The sequence below is a fragment of the Coptis chinensis genome, chromosome 4 (assembly GCF_015680905.1).
Source record: "Coptis chinensis isolate HL-2020 chromosome 4, ASM1568090v1, whole genome shotgun sequence".
Classification (NCBI taxonomy): Eukaryota; Viridiplantae; Streptophyta; class Magnoliopsida; order Ranunculales; family Ranunculaceae; genus Coptis; species Coptis chinensis.
In genome coordinates, this window is record NC_141459.1 from 108,215,670 (window position 1) to 108,229,103 (window position 13,434).

Genomic DNA, 13,434 nt, shown 5'->3' on the forward strand with positions numbered 1-13,434 from the left:
ATTTTGTGTAAATGTGAGTATCCTACATCACATTTTCGGTTCATAAAGTAATAGTTTGATAGCTTTCAGATAAACACTTTTGGATCATCCCGTCTACTAATCCGTAAGAGTTCACAACAGGTCCAGGGACCATCCGGGTGGCCCAAGTTCATTGATCCAATCTGTCTTGATGATTCTGATCCAATAACCCGATTTGCGATGATTCTATTTTAGATAAAATGATACTATGATTTATCAAGGAAGGCAATCTCCGATAATTACTTTCTTGGCCACCAAGGCAGGAGATGGCTATATATACGGAGGCTTCTACAGCCTCCAAAACTACGTTTTAAGAGACTTGATCCCGGATTATTTACTGGGTACATAGACAATCAGAACGTTGGTACAATATCTCTTCTTCAAAAAAACCTAATCCACATCTCTTTTCGAGTTTTCGGAAGTACCACTACATTGGGAATGTCGGGTTAACTTTTTGCCCCGACATTCTTTAGCGTCGCTTGTGGGGAGTGGGACCAAGAAGTTCTTGTTCTCTACCAAGCCAATTTGGTTCAAACTTCCAATATGGCATATTAGACGTTCATAATCATACCAAAGAAAATCCAGTATAAAATTCAATTACAATCACGAGAGTATGATGCGCGACAATACTTACGAAATTAAAACAAAAATAGCAGCATTAGAAGTTTTATAAAACTGATGGAAAAAGTTTATGTTGTAGTCTAAGGAAACATTGGCATGCAGAGAAGATCTAATGCTCAACCAACAAATTATGGAATTAGTTCAAAACTTAAGATTTCTATAATATGGTGTCACGGGAAAGCACAACCAGATCTAATCAAATCTTAGATATGATCTTCGAGCATGATGATTACAATCTTACCTTCATACCTTCAGATAAGTATTTCACTTTTATTTGTTAGGTGTTTTCTCACAATTTACTACAATATAGATCTTATATTATATTATTAAGTCATCACTTTCACATACTCATTACATAATAAGTCTTATTCGGTCATTGACATTTATGCCACTCACTTATTTTTGTTCTTCATGCCCGCACAAAATAAAAAAAACAAATAAATAAAAAATAAAATGTCACTCACTTATTTTTCCTCTTCGTGCCCGCAAAAAAAAAAAAAAAAAAAAACAAAACAAAACAAAACAAAACAAAACAAAACAAAAAAAAAAAAAAAACAAAAAAACAACAACGCGTAGTCCATAAGTTGCCCACTACACCATGCGGTTCTAAGTGTTTAGTCCATAAGTTTTCTAACATGTCAAAGCCTACTTAGGGGGCATATTTTTTATGAAATATAGTTCATATGATCTATTATTATTTGCTGACAGATTATTTAATGTCTCTACTAGCCGGTAACAATTTCTTCCAACATGCAACAATTTATATTCTTACACTTATTAAACTCGAGTATCCTACATCATATTTTCGGTCAAAGTTTTCGGTCCAAGAATGTATTCAGACTATAGACCAGGAGTGAGACCAACAGCGGATTAGTTCGGTGGCTGTCAAATAAACACTTTTGTGAACTGGTCTAGGAACTATTCGGGTGGCCCAAGTTCATTCAATCTGTCTGGATGATTTTGATCCAGTAACCCGATCCACGGCGGATTAGTTCGGTGGCTGTCAAATAAACACTTTTGTGAACTAGTCCAGGGCCTATCTGGGTGGCCCAAGTTCATCCAATTTGTCTGGATGATTCTGATCCAGTAACCCGATCCACGGAGGCGATAAATCTTAATGCAATCCGATAAGATCTTGTACAGAGATAGAATGAAATCTCGGAAAATGATTCTATTTTAGATAAAATCATACTATGATTCATCAAGGAAGGCAACTTCCGAAAATTACTTTCTTGACCGCCAATGCAGGAGATGACTATATATACAGAGGCTTCTGCAGCCTCCAAAACTACGTTTTAAAAGACTTGATCCCAAATTCTGAACTACGTAGGAAACCAAAATATTGGTGTAGTATCTCTTCTTCAAAAAAACTTAATCCCCATCTCTTTGGAGTTTTCGAAAGCACCACTACATCGGGAGTGTCGGGTTAACATTTTGCCTCGATATTCTTTGGCGCCGTCTGTGGAGAGTTGGACCAAGAAGTTCCTGTTCTCTACCAGGCCAATTTGGTTCAAACTTCCAATATGGCAGATTGGACGTTCATAATCATACCAAAGAAAATCAAGTATAAAGTTCAATTACAATCACGAGAGTGTGATGCGCAACAATACTTACGAAATTAAAAGAAAAATAGCAGCGTCATAAGTTTTATAAAACTGATAGGGAAAGTTTATGTTGTCGTATAAAGAAACATTGGCATGTAGAACAAATTATGGAGTTAGTTCAAAACTTAAGACTTCTATAATATGGTGTCACGGGAAAGCTACAACCAGATCTAATCAAATCTTAGATATGATCTTCAAACATGATGATTACAATCTTACCTCCAGACATTCAGATAAGTATTTCACTTTTATTTGTTAAGTGTTTTCTCACAATTTACTACAATATAAATCTTATATTATATTATTAAGCCACCACTTTCACATACCCATTACATAATAAGTCTTATTCGGTCATTGACGTTCATGCCACTCACTTATTTTCCTTCTTCATGCCCGCCATACAAAATAATAATAATAATAATAATAATGTAGTCCATAAGTTGCCCACTACACCATGCGGTTCTAAGTGTTTAGTCCATAAGTTTTCTATCGTGTCAAAACCTACTTGGGGGCATATTTTTTATGAAATATAGTTCATATGATCTATTATTATTTGCTGACAGACTCCTTGATGTCTCTACTAGCCGATAACAATTTCTTCCAACATGCAACAATTTATATTCTTACACTTATTAAACTCGGGTGGCGAATGTCATCCTGCACTTCAGTTTCGGCTTGCGTGATGCAGTGGCCCTACGCCTGGTATCATGGTTCAACAATGCAAACACAATAACGATAATGTATCGTTTTGGTCTGGGTGTGATTGTTTAGGTTACATCAAGCGTCTACCCTTGGTGGCAAAATCTAAGCTACACTCAGATTAACCAAACTAATGAGGCACTTTGGGTTGTCCTTTGGTCTCCACAAGGATCATCAACTGGATAATCTTTGCAATGTAACTACGCTTGTTCATCAAGTGACTTAGTTATATTAATATAGTCGCGACAACGGTAGACCACCGTATAATATTTTATGAGGATGGTTACACATTTAGCATATCCAACTTATTAAGCGAGTTTTTATCTATTCCGATTTCAAACAAGCTACTTCATGCAAACATACATGAACACCAAATCTAAATTACGATAGGAACAATTTAAGCACTGTTACGGTAACGGGATAACTCCTTCTTTAGCGCATCAAGCTCCGCATCTCGCGCTGCAATATCTATGACTAAGCGAGCATTCTCCTCCTTATGGCTCTCACAGCGTCGTGTGGCTAACACCCGTAGTTGCATGCCCGCATTCAATATAAATATTAACATGTTAACTCGTTTATTTACTAATAAATTTACAGGTTCAGGTGCATTTGTTTACCCCGTCTAAATCCCATTGTAGCGTGTCAATCACTTTGTACTAAAAGTCAAATCCATATTGATTTTGAGAATGTGGACGGCGTAATTGATTCTAAGATTTAACATGTTAACTTAGTTTGACATTAATGTGTTGATTGTCATTGGCGGTACTACTAAACTCTACACTATTTGTTTATTTGATCTCTAGTTTGTGGGTACTACTAAACTTTAAACTATTTGTTTATTTGATCTCTAGTTTGTGTTCAACTTTACAAGCATAATCATTTTGTGGTAGTACCAATATGTAGTAATAGATTATTTTTGTTTTGTTTTTTTTAATGAAAAACAATAGTTGTTTTTTTTTTTTTTTTTTTTTTTATAGATGTTTATTTTTCTTTAACGAATATTACCTGAAAGAGGTATAACGTCCTTCACATAACATGGGCACTTGTTTTCTATTTGGATTCAGACTTATAAACTTTATATACTATAGGATTGAACTATAGAAATTTTAACAGGAGATATAACATAGTCACTTGTCACTATACTAACAAAACTCTTATGAAACTCAAAGTTTGTTATGGGTTATTGTGATTTGTGATAATGGTTGTATCCATTGATTTTGTGTATTGAATGTCAAATCCATTGATTTTGAGAATGCGGACGACTGAATTAATTAGTTATAAGATTTAGTATGTTAACTTAGTTTGACATTAATGGGTTGATTATCATTTGTGGTAGTGGCAAAGTCTAAATTATTAGTTACTTTGGTATGTTATGTGGGGTAAAAACTTAAAAGAGACCAACACAATAATTTTTTGGTAGTGCCGAGATGTAGTAAAAGTTTGTTTGTTTGTGTTTGTGTGTGTGTGTGTGTTTTTTTTTAAACGAAAAATAATAATTTTTCGGCTTAGATCTATTTGTATTTCCTAGAAATGAGATATTTTATTTAACGATTACCTAAAAGATGTATAACGTCCTTGGCATAACTAACTTGGGCACTTGTCACCAAAAAAAAAAAACTTGGGCACTTGTTTTCTATTTAGATTATGACTCTAAACTCTATTTATTGTAGGGTCGAACGGCAAACTCTACATGTGTTAAGAAGAGATATAACATAGTAGTTTGTGTTTCTATGTTGAAAATATAGTTTAACATTGCTTTTTATTTTGGGATTGCTAATGTATATAATTTATTTATACAAATTAAAATTGAATCGTATGATTATTTATTTATCATATATATGTATTTGTTTTGTTTTTCCAACAATCAATCTATATACGTGACTCCAAAACTAAGGGTGTATAAAAGCTCCACTAGCTATTTCAGACAAGTCCCATAAAATAGATGTAGACGTAGTTGATGTGGCGATAAGAATTGCACCTCGTGGAGGTACCCATTCATTTTGATTGGTGCATAAAGTTGTTCGCATTTTTTGTATATCTTGAGAGAATAGTTGAAAAAAATATATAATAGAATTACTAGATAAATAAAAAACAATAATATATAAATATATAGGGATTGGGCAAATGGTTGGAAGAGGGAATTTATAAAAGTAATAAATGGAGATACCACGCACTTGGATTGTTGTAAGATGCAGTCTGTCTTTATCATCAATTTATAAAAAATCTAAGAAGCATAGTGTTTAATTTTGAAACAACAATATGACACTATGAATCACAATTTTCATCACAATATATATGCCATATTGTTTAGTTGTATTTCTAGAAACTCTGCTATTAATGAAGCTTAGTATAGGGTTGCAACTAATTTGACTATTTCTCATCTCTCTTATAATTAGAGGTGATAAGAGAGGGAAAATATTGACTTGGCTCTTAGGATCTATTCGTATGGTTTAGATGTTCAATTCATAATTGGGTTGAACCAGGCCCGTGAGTCTGGTCTTATAATTCAGCATTTCAATATAGTACTAGCTAATCTGCCTGTCCTATGGCCAGGCTTACTATTATCCATTGTTTTTAAGTTTTTTTTTTTTTTTTTTCATCCCATGCGTACATTTGAAATAATGAAATAATGGGTAGCTTTGTTTTTTGTTTTAACATATCCATATCCAATAACTAATACATATCATGATCCATTAACTAATCCATATCCATATCTATTAACTAATATATATCCATATCCAATAACTAATACATATCAATTAACTAATCCATTGTTTTTTAGAAATTGTTTTTTTTTTATCCCATGCGTACATTTGAAATAATGAAATAATGCGTAGCTTTGTTTTTTGTTTTAACATAACACATGAAAAGACAATTTTAATTTATATTAAATTAGAGAGCAGACCAAATTCAGGGTTAGTTTGGTAATAAGTCAAGTAATTATTTTTTAAATAGGGACTATTTTAAAAACTATGTTGATGTGGCTCATTATGAGCCTCTTGGGAGAAACGGATATTAATATAGGTAGGATACTCGTATTCCGCCCCTAATCTCTCAACTATTTCACGGTGCATATGTCTGATAATTGGTCTTAAACTTTTAGTGGACAAATTAATATATTTAATATTTGTGCTTTAATTTATGAAATTAAGTATATGAAGTTATGGGGAGACCAGCAGAGATAAATGTGATTTCATAGGCTTTTGAGGTTGTTTTCAAATCGTACAATTTCCCTCCCTTAAAAGTATATAAATGTAATTTTTTAGGCGGTCAATTGAGCGGACCGATAAAGAATATTGTCAATCCGAACCAACCTAAACCGATAACTAGAATCCCCAACATCCATACATATAATTTATCTTATATATAATGGGAAAACTAGCCGCCGTTTATTAGTCCCCGTATCCTCGGTTTTAACCCAATGTTTTGGTCCAAAAGGGTACCCAAAAGTTTCACCCACCTAATTTTTTCCACTTTACGTTCGAAGGGTAAATTGGTAATTTAAATAATTTCCCAAGACTATAAAACTCAACGTGAAAACAGATAGCGACACCAAACTTTTTAATCGCAAGGGTACCCGAAAGTTTCACCCACAAAATTTTCCCCAGTTCATGTTCGAAGGGTAAATTAGCCATTACCTCCTGTATTCCCGTTAATCGGCCTATAAAACTCAACTTCTTCCTAAAACAGAAACACTGTTTCGCGGTTTCCCAATTAAACCGTTCGTTTGTCTTCTCCGTTCTTTCGCTCCCTCCCGATTTTAAGACAAAAATAACTCTGTCATTCCACTCAAAACAACTCTGTCATTCCCAATTGAAATCTACTCTTTGTTTATTTCTTCAAATTTATTCTATTTCTTACTTTTTTTTTAAGGTATAATCATTCAATACTTTTTTACCCAACTTCCACCTCGAACAGAAAGGTATGGTCTTCTAATCTGTTGCCCAAAGTTTTCAGTTAACCAACCGTTTCGATAATTTCCCAAAGAAAAAAAAAATATTCAGCAATTATTATTTTTTAAATTTACTTTTAATTGTGTTTAGGGAACAAGTTTGGTTTCCAATTTGTTTGCGCTGGCACCATTTTGATGCGTTCTTTAAGACATCAACTTTCTTTATCTGCTCTTCATCGATTGGGTATGTTTATTGTCTAGCTCTTCATATTCTTCATCTTTCAGCCTCGTTTTCCTGCTTCACTTTGCATAATCTCACACAAGGTAAAGATGCAGAGGTTCAACAATAAGTCACTGCAATGTCTCAGACACGAGAAGTGCTTTTACCACACTTAACTTGGACGGGAATGGTTTGGGCAGTGGAAAGCTTAAGTTTATGATATGCATAACGTGGTTGTGAGCATCAAGTCTAGACGGGTAGCTATCACAGACGATGGGTTTTTCTCGTCTTGCAATGAGACGGAGAGTGATTATGGTTATCTGTTGACAGAGGATGAGAAGAGTCAATTGGAGCTTGCCCTTAAGATAGATTCTTCAGAGTCAGTGCCAGAGAATGGGATTTCTGATGGGTTTATTACTCATCGGCATAGTGTTTATTTGGTGGATGGAGAAAACCGGAAGCCAAGCACGAGACACAAAAATTTTTGCTTCCTCCTAGAAGTTCACTTTGTATGGAGGAGAAGGTCAGTGATCTCCTTGGGGATTAAGCCTCCCGAAAACTTGGACTTGGTAGGCACTTTCGGTATATATTCTTTGCGAAGGGGATGAACTCCGTAGAGGAAGGGATACAAGAAAACCATCTTTGAGTTCTAAGAGTAGTCATCGGCGCAAGGAAAGTCATTGTGAGAGCGAGTACAAATAAGGATTGAGACCTATTCTCTGGCTTTCACCCAATTTCCCGCTTCAGACAGAAGAACTCCTTCCTTTGCTTGATTTTCTCGCAAACAAGGTCAAGGCAATCCGTCGTCTAAGACAACTTCTTACTACAAATCTTCCACCAGAAACTTTTCCTGTTAAGGTTGCTATTCCGGTGGTTCCTAATCTATGAATTGTTGATTTTGTTTATAGAATTAGTTGTTTAGTGTAGTTATTGGTTGTTATCTATTAGTTTACTTAATAATATCGACATGCATATGGTTGGCCTCTATACCGAAAATATGGACATCCATATGAGGTATTTCTTAGACCATGCTCACCTTAAAGTCCGTTGTTGGACCGACTTGCAATTTGATTAAGTGTTATTGTTTAACCGGGCATTCGGGTTAATCGTGAATCATCGACTCCATTTTGAGGCCCGACTTTTCGCGAGATTAAGGAAGTTGGTCAAGATGGAAAGGAGGTAACTACAATTCGCGCCCCTCATTATTTGGTAGTATAAGGTATTCTGTTTCTGTTTAACTTATCAATTTGTCACTACACATGTCACTAAGCTGGTACCCGCTGTGTCAGATGAGATTAATGATGCTCTTTTAATCAACATTAGGAGGCGCATGACCCTATAGCCGCTGAAAATACAAACAGACATTGAAATGAAATGTTTTCAGATGGAAGTGGTTCTTCACATCAAGGTCATGATCTCATACTGTTGACTTTAATTCGTTTCGTTTCTTTTTCTAATATGATTTGTTTAGCTTATTTGCCCAAATTTTAGTTGCTGTAGCACATATTACGTCCATTCTTCTCCATTTTACAGGCTGCCATGCGGAAAGCTTAAGGCTCTTTGGAAATGAGGATTTTCCTGTTAAGATGAAATTGGTGGCTCCCCCCACTGTATGCCCTTACAACACAGACTCTCGACAAGGTATGCACTACTATTGGCCTTGAATTTTTTATGTTAATGCCATACTAATTGTTTTTACGGTTTCCTTGATGAGGTGTTTTATACTTTCATATGCGGTTGGATTTGTAAACAATGTATATTTTGATCAAATGAGAAATGTTACTTACTTATAGTGTTTTGTTATTGAAAATTTTGTATTAAGTAACTAAAACTAATATTATTTGTGCTAATTAAAGTCATTTATATATTACACATCCTTAACAAATTTGATGTTATCCTTTCATTTTTTAAATTAAGTTAATTATTTGTGTCTTATATGGTTGATTGGTTGAGTGTTTCAAACATTTCTCCTTGAAGCTGTGGGTAGTGGTTTAGTAATTAATAATTTGGTTTTTTCTCATTTAGTCTTGCGGATTCTTATTGTCCATTCTGTCCCTATCGTCAACATATGCATCTCTTAAGGCAGGTACATCTCCCATCAGTGCATGTATTATGCTAACATCACAGTTGACGATTTCTTTACTCGGACTTTTTTTTGGGTATGCAGGATGTACCTAAGCGCAACATTAAAGTATGGGCATGATCTTTGGTTAAACCTGCATTGTTTGATGTTGTTCTTGCTGTCATTGTTGTGCCTAGCTCCAGCTTCTGCTAAATTGGCTAGATTGAGTAGTTTATTTATTTGTCAACGAGCCATGTCATACCATTGCAGCGACCCAATCGTCTGTGCTAAGCATTTTGTGCATGTCTTTAGCCAGTCTTTGTATTTTTCAAGAGTTTTAGAGAAGTTGTTGTGTCTTTATTGCTTTTTAACTATTATAAGAAAACAAGTCAAAAGAAAAGAATGGTGTCTGTCACTACTTGCTGAACAATGTGCAACTCTTGGATATTCTAAATTGTTAACTCTTCTCTTGGTCATGCTTCCTTATCTGTTTTCTATTGGACTCTATTATCTGTCATAGGTTTTAGGAGATCTATTATCCCACCTATTAGCTGGATTTTAAAATCTTTGATCAATGCCTAAAGTATAAAGTTTAATCATGTGGACAAATAATGGAATTGTGGCCAGTCATTCTTAAATTTCATTATGGGTAATAGGTATTGACACATTTTACAGAGTGATTTTCAGTTGATCTTCTATGTTTTCTTTGTTCATTTTTATGGATTTAAAACAATTATTTGCTCTTTAACTTTGATCTTAACTTTCATATATCATTCGTGTTTCTGATGCACTGTGAGAGAAGGGGGTGGCCCCTGCTTGCTTTCATGCTCATGGGTCTATTGTTATACAGAAAGCAGTATAGTTGGGAGCAAACGATTCTAGAAATGGTATACAAGCAAGCTCCTCGGGAACTGCTTCATCTTCTGTCTCCTCTTAATCCACAGCCAGCCAACATTTCAACCTCATAAGACAATCCAGAATGAAACAGAAAAAACCCATCTGTTACCGAATTCTTAGACAAGACATGTTGCAATATCTTCGTGCTGCTCTATCTGAGCTTCTTAGTACCAGAAGCGTTCTGTTCATGTCTGGTCAGATGGTCGCGCAAATTGGTTTGTCGCAGGACAGCCAGATCAAGGCGACAGTGGGAGCTTTCTCATTGTTGAAGTCCACTGTTGTTCTTATTCGGTTTAAGTTTAGATGGGATCTTACATCGAATCCTATTAATCACTGCAAGGATCTACAATACAGGCCTCAAAACAAAATAGTTGTACATTTTTTTTATGCTAATCGCCTATATTGAAGTTTATTTATTGATTTCTCTGACATGCCCTGCATCTCTTTAGGAATCACCTGAAGAAAAGTTATTCCTCTGTGGTACAGCGAAGAAGCAGAAAAAACTGAAGCAACACATGTACTTTCTCAAGAGATTAACACACTCCATCATAAAGAAGCCGCTCAGAAAAAACGGGATGAACTACATCGACTCGAGGAGAAAATGTTACTACCCAATCACAATCCAAAACAGGAAGAATGACTCGAGGAGAAAATGTTGCTGAACCTACATAAGAAGTAGACTGATGGGCTGGCGCATTACAGATGTAGCCTTCGCAAGAATATTCCAGCAGGAAACTAAAAGTCAAGAAGAGATAGGCGCAGCAGAATCAAATACCATCTCTTCTTCGGGTGGAACAAGTACTCAAATTTTATCTACCGAATAGCTGTTGGTAAATAGAAACTTAAAGTCATCCCGTCGAAACAAGCCACCAACAAGAAGAAGAGATACGTTTCAATTCAGACCGAGTAGGCTTTCTATTATGTCCAAGGCTGACGACTTATGAAGCAATAAATCAACTCCAAAAGAGGATATTTTGTGATATAAAGAACTACGTTATGAATTCTGTTCAACTGAGCATTTAACAGGATGAATGCATTTATGAGTTTTGTAACCTATCAAAAACGATATGTAACATATCAAAAGTGAGATGCTAAAGTCCTATTATTATGGAATTTTTCTCTAAGCTTTTGAATGCAATTTGTCTTTTGTTGTAATAATGGAATATTTGTTGTTACAATGGGAATGACTCATAGAAGCAGATCACAAACAGAATTATTTTTCATTTATATAGGTCGTGTGGTAGCATGGTTGGAATACAGGCACTTTAGCCACCGTTTAGTTTAGTTCACGTATCCTTGGTTTTACCCAAACTTTTAAATCACAAGGGTACCCAAAAGGCTTTGTTTGTCCTTCAACAAACAACAAAAACAAAAAAAAAAACCGGTTACTTCTCTTTTCAAAATAATAGCGCCAAAAGACACCGTTTCAAACCATTCCCCATCTCTTCTCCATCTCTGTTTCCTTCTACCATCTCTGCCTTTTCCATCTCTTCTCCATCTCTGTTTACAAACTCCAATTTTTTTTTCTTCTCCTTTATATGATTTTTATACTCTCTTCACCGAACTCCTCCGAACTCCGATATTTTATCTCCATCTTTCTTTTTGAGGATTTGCATAGACGCACTGGCAATGGATGAGGTTAGTTTTCTCTCATTTCGTTTTTCCATGGATAGTAAGCCTTTTCAAAAACAAACACATGGCGGGTAGTTCTCCTTCATCACACGTAAATATTAATGGAGTTTTTTATTGGTTGGCTGCTGGATTATCCTGTTACCAAATACAGTGATTATGTGCAATGGTTGTTATGGAATGTGCTTCGGCCAATCAGAATGATATTTGCATTATATTTCGTCAAGTAGAAATGAATTTAGGGTGTTGTCCTTTGAATGCTTGGCCTCAATAATAGACCATCTCCTTTCGTTGCTTTCATGCATTTACTCAAATAGTAACTTCTGTGATTAGTCATTTTTTTTTTGTTGGAGCACATCCAAGTATGTGATTATTCATTTTTGTTTATATTTTTATTTCTGTGTAGGACCACATCCAAATATCTGATACTCGAAGAAGACATCTGCGTAGTATTAGGGATAGAAATAGATATCAAAGGCGGTTCCAAACACCACATTCGCCTACTTCTGCAGAAGGTCTTCGCACAACTTTATTTTTTAATCAAATTCTCTCTTTTATTTATTTATTTTTTTTTGTGGGTGGGGTGCTTTGTTTATTGCCAATCATTTGTGTACTTCACTGTTTTCCAGTTTCAGCATCTCATCCACAAACACACCCTGCGCGTGTACGTCTTACCAACATTCGTCGACAGGCTAGATACACAGACATCCCTAACAATCGCATGCAATTAAGTAATTTTATTTTTATTTTTTAACTGTTTTCTCATTTTATTTATTCTGCAATTAGGTTCCTCCTTTAATTTATTCTTTCTCTTACTTTTTAAGTGTTGCTTTTCTGAGGTAACTGATTGTTTACAATGTCTACATATAACCACGATGTTAACACTCCTACGACATCAGCACCGATTCGATCCCAAATACCGTCAAGGATAAGCACTGGGTTTTATAGATGTGCTAGGAATTTTGTTCATCCTGAAGACTTCCACCCTTACATTTTACCTCAACCTAGAATTTGCAGCAGTTGTGGAGCCAAACAGTTCGTTCATGAAACCGCTGAAATATGCTGCTCAAAAGGAAGAATAAATCTACCTAGACCATCGGCGCCACCCGAATTAGTTCAGCTGTTTCGTGATGGGACTGACCTTGGGCAACATTTCAGAGAAAATATCCGGTCGTACAACCATATATTTGCATTTACTTCGATGGGTGTTGATTTTGATCAAGATCTTGCAAATGGACGGGATGGCGTATACTCATTTCGTGCAAGAGCGTCTATTTATCATAGGATTGGAAGTCTCCTGCCTACAGTTGGTAGAAGGCCAAGGTATTTACAGATGTACATCTACGACACTGATCATGAGGTAGAAAATCGGCATGCTGAAAACCAAACTTTGCGAACGAACGTTATATCCACGTTAAAAAATATCCTCAACAACTGTAATAACCCTTTTGTCGGCGTCTTTAGACAACTCGGCCAGAGAGATGATTTGCAAAATTGTCGCCTTATTATAAAAGAGTTGAGAACTGATCGCCGGGATCATGCATTACCAACGGCATCGCAAGTCGCTGCAATATTGATTGGAGATAATAATCCATAAGGGTTGGAACCAAGGGATATTATTGTTCAAACACAAACAGGTCAACTCCGGCAAATCCCCGATACCGCTGGATATTATGATCCATTACAATATCCTTTAATGTTGCCTTTTGGTGAATATGGTTGGGACTTGGGTGTGCATCGTTGCAATACAAGAAGAATTAGTTGTCGCAGTTACTATGCGTATATTTTGCAG

At 35.5% G+C, this 13,434-nt stretch overlaps 1 pseudogene; it reads left to right on the forward strand.

The window, feature by feature from the left end:
• The first annotated feature begins 7,029 nt into the window (after window positions 1-7,029).
• Window positions 7,030-7,942, forward strand: LOC147506912 (uncharacterized; annotated as a pseudogene).
• Window positions 7,943-13,434: the final 5,492 nt, after the last annotated feature.